Source organism: Mus musculus, chromosome 16 (assembly GCF_000001635.26).
Source record: "Mus musculus strain C57BL/6J chromosome 16, GRCm38.p6 C57BL/6J".
Lineage (NCBI taxonomy): Eukaryota > Metazoa > Chordata > Mammalia > Rodentia > Muridae > Mus > Mus musculus.
The window spans coordinates 45,808,583-45,823,516 of record NC_000082.6 but is presented as its reverse complement, the minus strand read 5'-3'; the positions used below and the strand labels follow the sequence as shown (position 1 = coordinate 45,823,516).

The window sequence follows — 14,934 nt, the reverse complement described above, 5'->3', positions numbered from 1 at the left end:
TCCCTTTGTTGTTATAAGTTATCATTATTCATTATTATAAAAAAAAACACTGTGTCTAGGCTTGGTCCATTGACATAATTCAGAAGGTAATTCAGTTAGCAAACAGACATCTTATCTCTGGACAGTAAACAGTCCTACACTGTGCTAAACAGCTATTACTAATGACCTCAGATAATTAACTTTGATAATTTATTAGAAAATCTAGAAGAGCCTTTCCTGTGGGTTCTCTCATCCTAGAGATCTTCCTTTATCTACACAATGGGTCTTGTATCAATCACAAGAATGGAAAACCGTCAGGAACCTCATATGCTTTGAGTTTCATCTTTAGCATATGGAAGTGTTGGTGGATTTCTCTGTCCTCCATATTCTCCAAATCTAAGACTCCTGACAGACCCAGTAGTGACTTTCCTTGTTGCTTGCAAGGCTGAGATGCTATGAACCATGAGCAAGGTCAACTTCTTGGGAAGCCTTGATGATATTGTTAGGAATATACTTGAAATCCCTTATCCTTAATAATGGCTCATATTGTATAAAATTAGGCTTATCCTATCTCAAGTGATCATGTTGAATGATCTTTCTATTACTTTTACTAACTGTCCAATGTAGACAGTTTATAAAGAGTCAAGGTCTTCCTGGCTTGCAGTTTTGTATTCAGATGCCCCAATGTTTCTGAGCAATGCATCCTGGCAGGGAACACATGATGGAGCAAAACTGTCCACCTCCTGGCCATGACATGATAGAAAGAGGAAGATACCAGGGTCCCACAATCCTCTTTAAGGATACAAAACCAACAACTAGACCTTCTCCTACTAGGTTTTAGTTCTGAATGTCCGCCAGTCCCAGTAGCTTTAAATACATGGCCATTGGGATGCTGAAGCTGATGTCATTGTATATTAAAGGGGAAAAAATTAGCTCATTCAAAAATGGTAAAATTTTGTCTTTTTAAATATAAAAGATATATCCCCGTTAGCATTAAGCTTGAAAACTGCTTTTATGTGGCATTAAATCTCTGCTGCGAAGACATTTACATAGAACCCACTTTTTATTGCCCTTGATAAACATGAACTGAAATGCTTCAAAATTGGTCTCATTGCAGTGCAGGCAGCGGAATTTGAGTTTTATACCAATAGTGTGTTTGTCATCTTTTATATTGAAAAAAAAAAAACCCCACTTTATGAGTAAGTCATAAAAGTGTTTCAACTTTGGGCTGGAGAAATGGCTTAGTGAGTAAGCGAGCCTGCTCTGTAAGCATGAGAAGGTAAGTTCAAATCTCCACACCCGTGTAAAAGGCTAGACATATCTTTGCATGCAGTAACCCCCAGCACTGGGAGACAGGGCCAGGTGTTTGAGAACTCCTAACCACTCCGCTGAATCGGAAAGCATCCAGTTCAATGAGAGATGTCATTTCAGGTCAATGAGACAGAAGAGGATTCTCCGGCCTCCTATACACTCATTTGTATTCAACCACTCATATCATACACAAATATTAGGTGTTTGCTTAAGACTGAAGACTAAAGTCTCAGAAGTTGATTTTGTTTCCTTAGAATATGAGAAATGTTGAATTTATTTAAATGTCCTTTAATCTCTATAAACCAGTCTGAAGAGCAGGTCCCTGGACTCTAATATACTGTTGTTCTTGAGAGGCAGAAAAATGTTTCCCTTGTACACAGTGAGGTTTTTTTTAATTCGAGGACTTAGCAAGAATTCTATTTCTTCAACTATAGTCCTCAAGACTTCAAAACACAATGCATCTCCTTTAAGGCTCAGTGTTCTTTTATTTGACACAAAAATATATTTCCTCATTGGAAATGAGCAAATTTACAAATAACAATTGCAAAGGCACACTCACTCTGCCATCTCTCAGTTTTGTCTAAGGCTGCATTCCAGTTGTAGCAACAATAAGTCAAAGGCCAGAATAAAAACCAGCAGCATGGACACTGCCACCACTGATGGGGACAGCTAGTAGCTAGGCACAAACCTAGCTGGTTCCCTATCAAATTTATTTAAAAATCAGAAACAAAAGCAATAATCCAGAACCAGGGAAAGAAACACTGTACTGACAGGGAAGGCGATAACTTACTGACATTTTTTTTAAATTTTTTATTAGGTATTTAGCTCATTTACATTTCCAATGCTATACCAAAAGTCCCCCATACCCACCCACCCCCACTCCCCTACCCACCCACTCCCCCTTTTTGGCCCTGGCGTTCCCCTGTACTGGGGCATATAAAGTTTGCGTGTCCAATGGGCCTCTCTTTCCAGTGATGGCCGATTACGCCATCTTTTGATACATATGCAGCTAGAGTCAAGAGCTCCGGGGTACTGGTTAGTTCATAATGTTGTTCCACCTATAGGGTTGCAGATCCCTTTAGCTCCTTGGGTACTTTCTCTAGCTCCTCCATTGGGAGCCCTGTGATCCATCCATTAGCTGACTGTGATATTTATTCAAGGAGCCAAGGAAAGATGACCTGTCCTGCCAGCTGATGCGATGGGCTCTATGGGCATTGAGGGTCAATTAACTCCCAGACATTGTGGTTTCAGAGATCAAACATACTGTTATATGACTATAGAGTGGGTAGATACTAAAGAGTTATTTAGCCCATTTGTGTGGAAACCATGCATCAGAATTCAGAGTCACAGTTATAATATTTAGTATTTTAAACATAGTTGTGTTTTGTTTTAAAATTTCTTCAATTTTTTTATAAAAACCCAAGATAATTAAAGTTATTATTAAAGATAAGACCTCAATTATAAACCTCTAAGGGCCTATTAGTGAAATGTAATCACTTGGAGTCTATATTAAGTAGCCAACTGCCATGGTATTTGAGGGTTTGATTTTAACATTTTTCTTTTGTCTTCTTTATTCTTAGCTGCCAATTCATTTTTGGTCATTATGCCTATCCTTTTCTATACCTCCCTTCCCCCACTATGTGACCTTCAGAAACAAGGTATCAGGCTTTGATTGGACTCTTTTGACTCGTGAGCACGTGGGGTCTTGGGGTGATGCTGTTCTAACCGTGTGTGTACCTGGGAGTGTGTGGAGCTTGAACCGTCCATTTGTCCATTTAGGCTGGTTAGGAGGCACTTCAATTTTCTCATTCTGAGCTGTGTTCCGAGGAGGGCTAGGATGCTGACTGACTAATAAGATACTCTACGAGCTAGAGAAACCACTCTAAAGTAAACAGGTTCCATCCATTTGATACCTGCATATTTCCCAGTAATCCAACTGAAGTGATAGTTCCCTTATGGGCCTGGTAGTTTTGAAAAAGAGAAAGTTTAACATTTAAACTTGACTCTGTCTCAAGTGTATTATTTGGCAACGTTGCCAAAAGCATCTGCATTCTATTGTGGAGAACCAGAGGATTCCACAGATTGCACCGTGGCCATGCAGTATTTTCCTTTGGGCTGATGGTAGTCATTTGCAAAGCCTTGGCAAACAGGATCGTTGCGGTTCAGAGCTGCTTAGGGCCACAGTTGATGCTTAGTTCCTAAACATATTGTAATACAAGCCTGCTCTCATGAAACACACCATGAAATCAGCTTTTCTGGAATTATTTTTTTCACATATTCTAGGAGACTCCTTGAGGCTAAGGTTAGTTGTTTGGAAGCCACAGATCAATATTTCCATGATACTGTAGAGCGCAGTCATGTGACATGTCTGAATCAGCAATCCCTTGATATTTGGAAGGCATTTTATGATTATAGTGCCTCTTAAACCACTTTACAATGAAAGAATTTTAATTTGCAAGTATCTAGGATTGTGTTTGTCTGGTTCACTACTGCAGATTGACCACTGATAACTGGAGTACTGGAGGTACCACATACCTTGTATAATTTTTTTTCCCTGAGGTTTTGATTGGGGTGTTTGTTTGTTTGTTTGTTTGTTTGTTTTTGTAGAGAGTAAATGTTTTTCTATGTCCAATTTTGACATCCATTCTAGTTTTCCTCATTCTGTAGCTGTTGGTTGCACCCTTGGTCACTAGACAGTGTGAGTTCTATTTCCCTTTGGAAAAAGAAAACTGAAAAGGGTTATTTTTTCTTATTTTGGAAATCTTGTAGTATTCCATAATAGAATTCTTGGAGGAACAGAATTAACAGAATATGTGTGTGTGTGTGTGTGTGTGTGTGTGTGTGTGTGCCTATCTATCTATCTATCTATCTATCTATCTATCTATCTGTCTGTCTATCTATCTATCATCATCTATATAGAGAGATGTTATATAATCTTATACACTTATTTATTATATTGGCTAATATGACTGAAGGCTATATAGTCCCATCACGGATTTCTGCATGATGCTGAGTGAGAGAAACTGGTAGCCTCTCAATTCAAGGAGCGGGAAGCCTCAGACCAAGGGACACTAATGATGATCTCCAGTCTGAGGGTGAGGGCCCGGAAGCTCTCCTGTAAAGTTGTCTGGTGTGCGCTCCTGCTGAAAGGCTGAAGAAGCTGGGATCTGATATCTGTGGGTGATGACAACAGTGAAAGATGCTCTCGCCCAGGAAGAGCTGAGCCTAACCGACTGGCTTCTTCCTTCTTTAGCTGTTTGTCCCACTGGGGCCCCAAGCCTTTTAGAAGGTGCTACCAATATTCATTGGGAAATTTTACCCTGCAGTTGTCCTATATGCCAGAAATCTTTAGCAATGCCCACGGAGGCACAGCCAGACATGTTGCTAAATCTAGATGTCTGTCATTTCAGTCAAGTTGACAATCAAAATGAGCCATTGTGAATTATTTTCTTTGTTGTCATTTTGTTTTGTTGTGTTGGTGGTTTTCTTCGTTGTTGTTGCTTGTTGGTGAGTTTTGGTGGCTTTGTTTGTTTGAATCAGGATTGGTGCTTTTCAGAGTCTTATGAGAACTGAGGCTCTGGGTACCAGTGGGTTTCAGAATCTTGTTTATATACTGTTGAACAGACCATAAACCTGATGGTTCCAAAATGAAATGACAGTGTAAATCAACACATATGAGAAATGTTTGTGTTTTATGCCATTCATTTGCTTGTTTTCCAATATCCAAATGCAGATCATATTTCAAGGATCAGAGAGATTATGGTTAACATTATTCAGTTTTGTCATGAAGACAGAGTTCTATAGGGATCCAAAACTGGTGAGCACAGGGCGGGTGGGGAGGGTGGAGAGGAAGGCCAAAGACACATTACCTGTCAGTGTGTTGGGCGTCTCTTTTTGTTCCTGCTCTTTTGTGTGCTTATCACCCCGGTCCCTGAAAAACAGCTTAAAGCATCTAAAACCTTGGTGCCAGAGCTGGGGCAAATTAAATTTGGCAACATTTCTTGGTTGGATAGAAAAAGGTATAACATTCAATGCTAAGAGAATAGTCATTTTTATCTAATTGTGGTATTAACCTTTTAAAATCTTACCAAGAAGGTCATTGAAACACAAAAGCAGGCTTAAGTATGGAAGTCACACACATACACACACACACACACACACACACACACAAACACACACATACCACCACAGTCTCCTTCCTGACATGGCTCTTCCGCTTGCTACATCCTGACGTGCTTTTAGTATTTAAAAATGTTTGGACTGCTGGGAAGTGAGCCAGGAGTTGGTCTATGAAACAAATAAGCTCAGTGGCCCAGGTTAATTTTAAAGATGGCTGCCTTTTGGTATTCTGAGATAGAATAATAATTACTAGATTTCCTCTGAAGGTCCAGACCGAGTGTTGAATTATTCCCACAGAACCTTTTCTCAGCTTCTGCATTTGAAGTAGCCAGTGATTACTGCCCCACCCTGCCCCAATTCCTTGTCTTCATCCGCTCTCATGGACTGATAGATCCAGCTTAGAAATATAATGCAAAACATAAATAATAGCCAAGTAGTCATTCTAAACTTTCTTCCATTAAGAAAAACTTTTTTAAAAGCAGATGAAGGGGCTGGAGAGATGGCTCAGTGGTTAACAGCACCGACTGCTCTTCCGAAGGTCCTGAGTTCAAATCCCAGCAATCACATGGTGGCTCACAACCATCCGTAATGAGATCTGATGCCCTCTTCTGGTGCATCTGAGAACAGCTATAGTGTACTTATATATAATAATAAATAAATCTTTTAAAAAAAAGTAGATGAAATTAAATACATAGCATTGGGCAGAACAGAATTAGGTTGACAATTCTGTCTATACCCAAATAAGCTATGCTTCTAAGTAAACAGTCTTCCTTGGTCTGTAAATAAATAAACCTATAACCATTGGGTGATATGTAGAATATTATCAATCATCAGATCACCTTGGCTCATTGGAGAACAAAGTAAGAGTTTGCTCTCTTCATCTTTCAAATAAACTGATGGCACATATGAAGGCATTCCTTAAATATTGAAGGAATCAATCTTTAACAAGTTAGGTCTGCCAGTTATCCTCTGGGAACTGAAAGGAAGAGTTGTCATGTCTTTGCCCTCTTCTTCTCCTATTTGAGACAGATGGGCAGGAAAGGAGTATGGAGGGAAGGTTACAGCTAGCAATAATTTCATGGTTGTACTTGAGGGCTGTGAGGAGCTAAAGACTGTATAGTCTGTAATACAATAGGGTGTGGGAATGACTGTTCAAAGCAGGCTCCTCTACCTTTTGAGAGCAAACCCTAGGTTCTTATTACAGTGGCAGTACAAGCTATTGCCTCTTGATGGTGCCATGCATTTAGAAAATGCTTCTCAGAAGCAAGTGCTGTGGATTCTGAACCATCAAAGCCTTTTCACTCTCAGGCTTCACACTTAAATGCAGAAGGCTGCTTCAACTAAAAAGAGCACTGCATGCTATTGTGGGAGGTTATGGAAGAAACCCCACTCTTTCCACATAAGTCAATACATGAACACTTGCTTTTAAATAAAGAACAAAGCTGATGAAACAAATTCATGTGTGTAAAAAACTAGAAGAATATTGACATTATATTGATACCAAGAGTACATGAACACTTCGGAGAGATCTGTTGGCTTTGCATTGAGTGTGTATTATCCATTGGCAAGTTACTTAGTGCATCTAAACTAGAAGTTTTTTAATGGATCTGCCTTGTAACAAAAAAAAAAAAAAAAAAAAAACTATTTTCATAAAAGAATAGGTTTCAGTGACTTTGGGTTAATATTATATTTGTTACTATTTCCGATTCTAGAAAGGCTCATGGGAAGCTTTGAAATGGGCAATGTTTTTAACATTTGAGATTAATATTCCAAGAAGTATAGAAACCTACAAGTACCATCAGAGAAACACATTCATCACTTTATTCACTTCCACATCATAGCCTATCATCCAGGGATGTCAGGGCTGGAATTCAAGCAGGGACCTGAAGGCAGAAGCAATGGAGAAACACCGGCAACAGTCTACTCTCTCTTTTTACAGATAGTTTCCCTATATTTTTCACTATCGTCTTGATGTACAAAGATTACTAGATTTTTAGAAGAGGGTGGATAAAGGGTTTTTAAGTTATTTTTGGTTTGTGTGTATGAATGTGGTGCCTGCATGTATGTGTGTGTACCACATGCATGTATGGTACCTGTAGAAGCCAGAAAAAAAAGCACTGGATCCCTTGCATCTGGAGTTACTGATGGCTGCGAGCCATTATGTGGGTGATGAGAACTGAGCCCAGTTCCTCCAATAAGAGCTGCCTATGACTGCTGTGTCATCTCTCCAGACCCAAGGATAGAGCTGGAGAATGGAAAGAAGTAATGATGTTGGTGCCGCCCACAAACTGATTTTCATTAAACAGAGTAAAATAGTATGTAAAATTTTAAAGTAATTATTTTATCTGGTGTTTTGTAGATTATAATCTTTCAAAAGAAACCAAATGATCCTGAATTTGATCAAGCCCAAGTGAAAATTAGGCAGAGAATGGCCATGTTGGCGCTCTGGTAGTATGACCAGCACTTGGTGTCTGTAAAGGGGCTCATTCGCTGTTTGGGGTTCCTCAGACACACTGTAAGAGTAAAGCAATGTGGCAGGTTTTCTTAGATGCCATAGAACATGTATTTCTCTCATGAATTTTCTTTATTTTGAATGAGTGCTTTAATAAGGAGACACACATGCCCCCCCCCCTTAGAATGCTAGGCATCTGCTCCCCACCCCAACGCTAGCTAGCCAGTCAATCACAGTATTTTTGAATAATATATGTTAATATTACAGGTCTTTCATCTTTAACTTTTTTTTTTAAGTTTAAACCAGTTTAAACCTGGCTTGCTTGACAGTTGACTTCAAATGCAAATACAGAGGTCCCTTGTTGAAAGGGCTTGCTGAAATGAACCTGAGTCTGCCTAGCAAAATACGAATAATTGTGAATTGGAAAAGGTAGCTAAAAAACATTGCTGGGTAAAAATTACTAGAATTAGTTAAACTATATTACATTAGGCATGTTGGATATGCAAGAAAACACAAGTAAACGCTGCCTCAAGCATAAATGAATACTTTATACAAGCTATAATTTTATACTCCATTATTACATGTGTCAATAATGAAATGTATTTTAATAACTATAATATTTTTATATTTACAGCTTTTTAATTTATCAGTCCCTTCTATCATAGAGACACAGCTAGAAATAGTAGAGGCAATAGGTTTGAGGGAGACAAGGCACACATGTGTAAGAGTAAAATGTGTGTTTGAAGAATTGCTTGCTAACAAGCTTCATGTCTCTGAGTACAAGCAAAGGTGGGAAGTGACAAATGGCTCAGACATTTGCATGATAATATTACTCAGCTGACCTCCGAAGTTCTAAGGCAGAGCCAAGGGCAACATGAGTAGCATCCGGGGTTTTATGTCAAGGGTGTAGTGTATATTGGAGACTGGATTTTGTTAAGACCAATTCTTTCTAGAACCCACTCTATTGAATTTAGTGTGCCACGGGGAACATACATTTGTCTGTATTGGTGGGAATAGAGGAATGAGTAACAGTGAGATGTTCAAGCGTTTTCTTCCAGGTTACTGTGAGTCAGGAAGAAAAGTCTTAGCTCAGCCCTGCACTGTCTAGTACACTCTAGTTACCCTGTTTTATACACTAAACTGAAACACAAGGCACCTGTCTGGCTGGAAACTGCAAATGTAAATCCAGAATCAGAATTCAGACTCTGGGGGTCTGGCCTTGAGTTGTGCGCTTAGCTACAGTAGCACAGCAGTGGAATGGGACCAAGGAGGACACTTAGGAAGAACACGTAGGATGCTCACCACCTCCTTAGGCTGTGTATTGGGGTTTTTCCTTTGTGTAGTTAGTATCTTAAAGGGATATTGAAAGACAGACTCAAGTGTCTTTGTTAGTTCTTTATGTTTTATTTCAATGATTATTATTATTACAAAGGAGGATGATAAGTGTATTCATATAAGATCTTCATAGTAAGTCACTTATAACAGGAGTTTGATGGTTAGTTACTATTTGCCATATTGTTAGTTACCTTCCAACAACCTGCAGTTGCCTCCCCAGCAGACATAGCCACTTAAAGCTATTGAACTTTCATTTTGTAGATGTGCCCCATTACAGCTCAATGCCACTGATGTGCACCATTCCAGATCCACCCCACAGATGAGCCCCCTTCCAGATTGACCCCACTGATGAGCCCCATTACTGCTCAACACTTTGGGTGGGCACTGAGTCAATACCATTTAAATCAAGAGTAGCAGAGTGAAGTACTTCCTTGACTGTGAATTTGAAAATAGACTTCTCAGACAGTCTATAATATTCTTAGTAAACTGTTAAATGTCACATGAAGGCAATTTGTCAAGCCAATCTGTAGGAACAGTTATGGCATCTTAATTAGATGATTTTTTCCCCCAGACTGATAAGAACAGTAGAAAGGCGAGTCAGGGCAAATAGAAAGGCCAGTTACAAGATGAAAGGATGCTTTCTCTACACAGCACATCATTTCTGATGTCACCTGCAGGCCCAGGATTTCCCCCAAACCAGCATTAATTTCAATAATTCACTAGAAGTTATTAGAACTCTCTTCAGGCTGTACTAATGGCCACAGTTTTAGACAGTTGAGAAAACAGATCAATAGATCTCAGCCAGAGAATGAGGTCTGGAGGGTAATGGAAGAGGGACTTGGATCACTCTCTCCCAGAGAACTCAGAACACATTATTCTACCAGCCTTGGAGAGTAGAATGTGGCAAGACACACACACCACTTTGTAGACTGTTGCCAACAACATTTTTGAGCCTTTGTCATGTAGGCATGTCTCATTGATGATTGATTGACCATGCAGTTTTAGTCTTCTGGTTGGATGATAGACCTTGACTCAAGGCTTCCATAGTAAATTGAGTAGTTAATCTTTCTGCACTGTGCAACCTCCATCCTAGACTTATCAGATACTACCCACCTACCCTAAATGAAGGTCCCCTCTTTGGACAAAGCTACATGGTTGTTTGTTTGTTTGTTTGTTTGTTTGTTGTTGGTGTTTGTTTGTTTGTTTGTTTGTTTTTCAAGACAGGATTTCTCTGTGTAGCCCTGGCTGTCCTGGAACTCACTTTGTAGACCAGGCTGGCCTCTAACTCAGAAATCCTCCTGCCTCTGTCTCCTAAGTGCTGGGATTAAAGGTGTGCGCCATCACCGCCCGGCCTACATGTTTATTCAGTAAGTGACTGAGGATTCTTTACCAGGCTCACTGTGTCTCTTCTCTCCAAGTTTTGGGCTATTTTCCTGCTAAAATGAAGCACAGGTTATCAGTCACAATGGACTTCTATACTGGAAAAAAAAGGAATACAATATACTTAAGAGGTTTAAAATAGCATAGATCTATTTCTTCCATATACTTCATGGCCAGTGTAGGTTGATTAAGAGTTCTGCTTCATACTTTCTCTCTGGGAACCAAGACTGATGGAGCCAGCACTAGCTGGGCTCAGTGTGTCATAGCTAAGGAAGACATGTAAGAAATCATATCAGCCTTTTGTACAGGCATCTCCTCCATTGCTTCTTGCATTTTATCGGTTAGCACAAATCTGAAGACCATGTAATCTGGGAATGGGGACTAGAAGAACCATTTTACCCTATGCCTGTGAAGAGAAAATGTTATCATCCCGGTTACTAGCCTCAAGGGGTTTAAATGTGAGAAGAACTATACACACATAAAAGACTAGTAAGTACTTATATGCCAGAATTACAGGTATATATCACCATCACCAAGCCTACTTAATTGAGACATTAGCATGTGCTCCTGGCATCCTGGAAATTCTGCATGTATGCTCTGAACTCTACCTCTTCACATTCTGCTCCTCATTTTGAGATCTCTGTATGTTCTGCCTCTGAGCCACAGCTCCATCCTTAACCCACGGGGTGGGGGGTTGTAAGCTTTTGTTTTTTGCTGTTTCCAGATTACTTTTTGTATCTCTGGTTAAATATGAATGAAGAGAGGCTCTTTTTCCTCAACTATGTATTTTATACACACCACTTGGAAAAAAAGGTAACTTAATAGAATTTTGCCAAACTCTAGATTATGTTGTCAGTGAAGAGCCACCTAACTGTCAAAAGAGGCATTTTTGACAAAAGAAATGTACTTCTTTTGACCAACTCATATAGAAGTATGCCAGGCTGACACTTTTATTGTGTGAAATAGTTGACTCAGCATATTATAACAAATCATCCAGCAAGCCTTTCCCTTCTGTTTATGCATTGGTAGCTGGTTTTCTGCAAAATTTATTTATTCAGTATTTTCCAAGTCTTGTGGGCTAGACCAGCAGATGTTGGCACCAGGGCAATAGGTGGTTTTTACTGTCTTCTTTGGGGCCTATAGTAGAGCATACATGTAATAGAATAGAGCACATATAATAAAAGTATTCTTCTGAAGTAGAAAGTTGGGAATAAAAATCTATTACCTAATCTATTACCTCTCAACACCTTTCTTAAATTGCCTAAGTTCAGAACTTTGTCTAATTTCAATATCTGGGTTCAGAAAGCTATACAGTGATATTTTCATTACACTTTCTAAGCTATTATGATTCACTCATAACATCCTCGGGATGTGTGAGATACAGAGATGGGGGAAGGGGAAATGAGAAAGGGGAGGACAATGTTTTTACAAGATTTGCTTTCTGAATACCTTAGCACTGCAGTAATTTTGGTTCCTGGGTGGCAGTTGCCAGTCTTCTGAATGGGAGATTACAGATGTGGGAATCTGGGCTACCTCTGGCTTTACACAATGCGATGCAAATCTTCAAGGAAAATTGAGTCTCTGGGGTAGAGGTTTGTGTCCTGGCTTGAGGTCATACACAAGGGTGGAAGGTCCCCATGTGATGACTAATGTGGCACCAGACACCAGAATGGAGGGAGCTGAAGCAAACAGTATCTAGAGAGTTACTTCTGTTGAGGGTTTTCCTTAAAAGGCTTCCTGAAGTGCCTTCTGAAATGCTTTGCAGTCTCTCTTCTGACGCACTTCTCAGCCTCAGCCTATTTCTCTTTGGTGTAGCTTTTCGAGGGGCCAGCGTGTCTCGGCACCGCCTGGATTTCTTTTAGACTTGTGGGCAGCAGTGCTGCATGTGTGTCTGATTCAATCTGGACAGATTGCCTGTGAATGGGGTGATAAGAATAGAGAGACTCATACCAGTAGACCAAACTTCCTGTGCACAAGCCTTTGAATACTGCATTTCACTGTCTGAAATAGCATCCATCTAAGGGCGGGGATCATTCATTCCCTCTGGAATTGAGCAACAGCCTAGACAGCAAAGGCAACTATTTTGGGAAGGAGATGTGAGAGGAAGGATTGTGTCTCCCAGTCTAGGCAGGAGTACCTTTCCTTCATTGGATGATTATGCCGTTCACTGAGACCCCACTAAATGCAAAATGGTAAAGGCCAGATAATCCCAAGTGGCAATGGCTGCTGTGTGCATCCTGTGCGGTCAGTGAAGACTGAGACTGAGTCTAAATGCTTCAGCTTCAACCCAAACTGCAGAAGGGCAAGTTTTCTTTGGAGATTTGGTCTCTGGTACTAAGGCTGTGGAGAAAGAAGATGCAACTCACCCAAGTTCCTTTCTTCTTTAACTACAGAGTGTTTTTTGTGTATTCCTGTAGAGACTTTTCTTTATTGCTGGAGAAGTTTAAAATAAATCAATAGATGGCTGTGTCTCCTACTCCCTCCCCATAAAGCTGAGGTGGGTAGGGCTTGGCAGCTGCTGGCAGCTGCAGAGATAAATAAGGGCCAGGGCGCCTAGATGAAAGGAGTCAGGCTTGTGCAACTATGAGTGCCTGTCTGGGGAGAGGCCATGAGGACAGATCTGCAGCTGGAGCCCAGAAGTTCAAGCAGTAACAGGGAGGTGGGACTTTGCAGGGACCAGTTCAATGGACTTTTTGAACAAGTTTCTACTCTTTTAGAGGGCGGGGGAGACTTCAAAGGGCACACATATGTCAGATATAGTTTAAATGAGTTATAATTTTTGCCAGTTAGCGCACTGGATAGAAACTGGGGAACCACAGCACAATGTTAGTCCTTTGTTACTACCTCAACTAAGAGAGAATTAGCTCTCTGAAATTGTCTTCACAAATTAGCTGCACTGGAATGAAGCTAAGTAACCCAGTGTGCAGAATATGTTCCTGTTTTATTACGGATTGCCAGTTTGTGAAGTAGTTTTCAGTGGGGGGGCTTTTGAAGTCTCTTCCCAATGTGGTAGGGTTTAATCACAACATATGGCCTTCGGTTCTGGTTTTGGTTTTTATTGTGGCATTAGATTTATGTGAGGCTCCCCACCCCACAAGCAAGGCTGTCTAGGCTTATGAGAACCACTTGGAAAATTATTTCTCACTCTTCTTAACTATGTTATTAATTTGCTTAAAATGGGAGTTGACTATGCTTTTACATGGAGTCTGATGAGGAGGGTCAGTTAATGATTGCTATTATTTTCGATATTGATGGTCTGTGGTCTTTGTTTTTTAAGTAAATCAATTATTATTTTATATTCCATCTACATGAATCAAATAGTCAATGATTTTAGATTTTGAGCTATATTGATGTCTTTCTAGCTAGACTTCATGTGAAATGTCCTTTATTTTATTGCAACAATTTTATATTTAATTACACGTTTTTATTTATTTATCTATGTGTGTGTGTGTGTCTTCAGGAGCACACAAGTGTGCTCACACATCACAGCACACATATGGAGGTCAGAGGACAATTTTCAGGAGCCAGCTCTCTTCTTTCATCATGTAGGTCCTAGGGATTGAACTCTGGTCGCCACACTTGTTAGGATGTGCCTTTCTTTGTTGAACCATCTCCCTGACACTACTCATGCATTTGTAAGACATAATTCACATGAAAAACTAAAGAAGACCTTCATGTGGTGATCAGATATTTTAAGTTTTGAAATTTTTGTTGTAAGGGGAAAGAAAATGAAGACATAGATAATCCCTGTGCATTGAGAGATACTTTGAATGTCACTTTTCTCTTAGAGTTTTTAACAGGAAAAGAAAAATTGTCTGTGAAGTTAGAATGTTCATTTTAAGTATAAGCATTACAAGTCCATAATGTTGAAAGAGATAGTAATTGTATGATAGGAAATGAAGGTTTGTTTGCTGTTATTGTTGTTGTTGTTGTTGTTTTGTTTATTTGTGTGTTTATCATCTTCAGAGTTTTGGAGACTTTGATGAATCAAGAAGATCCTTATTGGACTATTGATATAGGCTATGGTCAGCTCAGGTTTATATAGGTGAAGATCATATAGCTAGTACTGGTTTAGGGGAGAAACCAGGAATGGAATTGTAAACAGTTCCAGTTCCATCTAGGTCCTTAAATATCTATCCATAGATGTTGGAAGCCAGGAGTGGATGTAGCTGTCTGTAGGCCCAGCCAAAGAGATGGAGGGAGGCGGATTGTGGGCTTAAGGATTATACAGCGAGCGGGGAGAGAGAGAGAGAGAGAGAGAGAGAGAGAGAGAGAGAGAGAGAGAGAGAGAGAGAGAGAGAGAGAGAGAGAGCGCTCAGGAGGAAAGGCGTTGGTGGACCAATATGTGAATGAGCTCT

At 39.9% G+C, this 14,934-nt stretch overlaps 1 protein-coding gene across 16 annotated transcripts in view; it reads left to right on the top strand.

The window, feature by feature from the left end:
* Nucleotides 1-14,934, top strand: part of Phldb2 (pleckstrin homology like domain, family B, member 2) — a 207,369-nt gene that overhangs the window by 130,082 nt on the left and 62,353 nt on the right. The gene's annotated exons all lie outside the window — the stretch shown is intronic.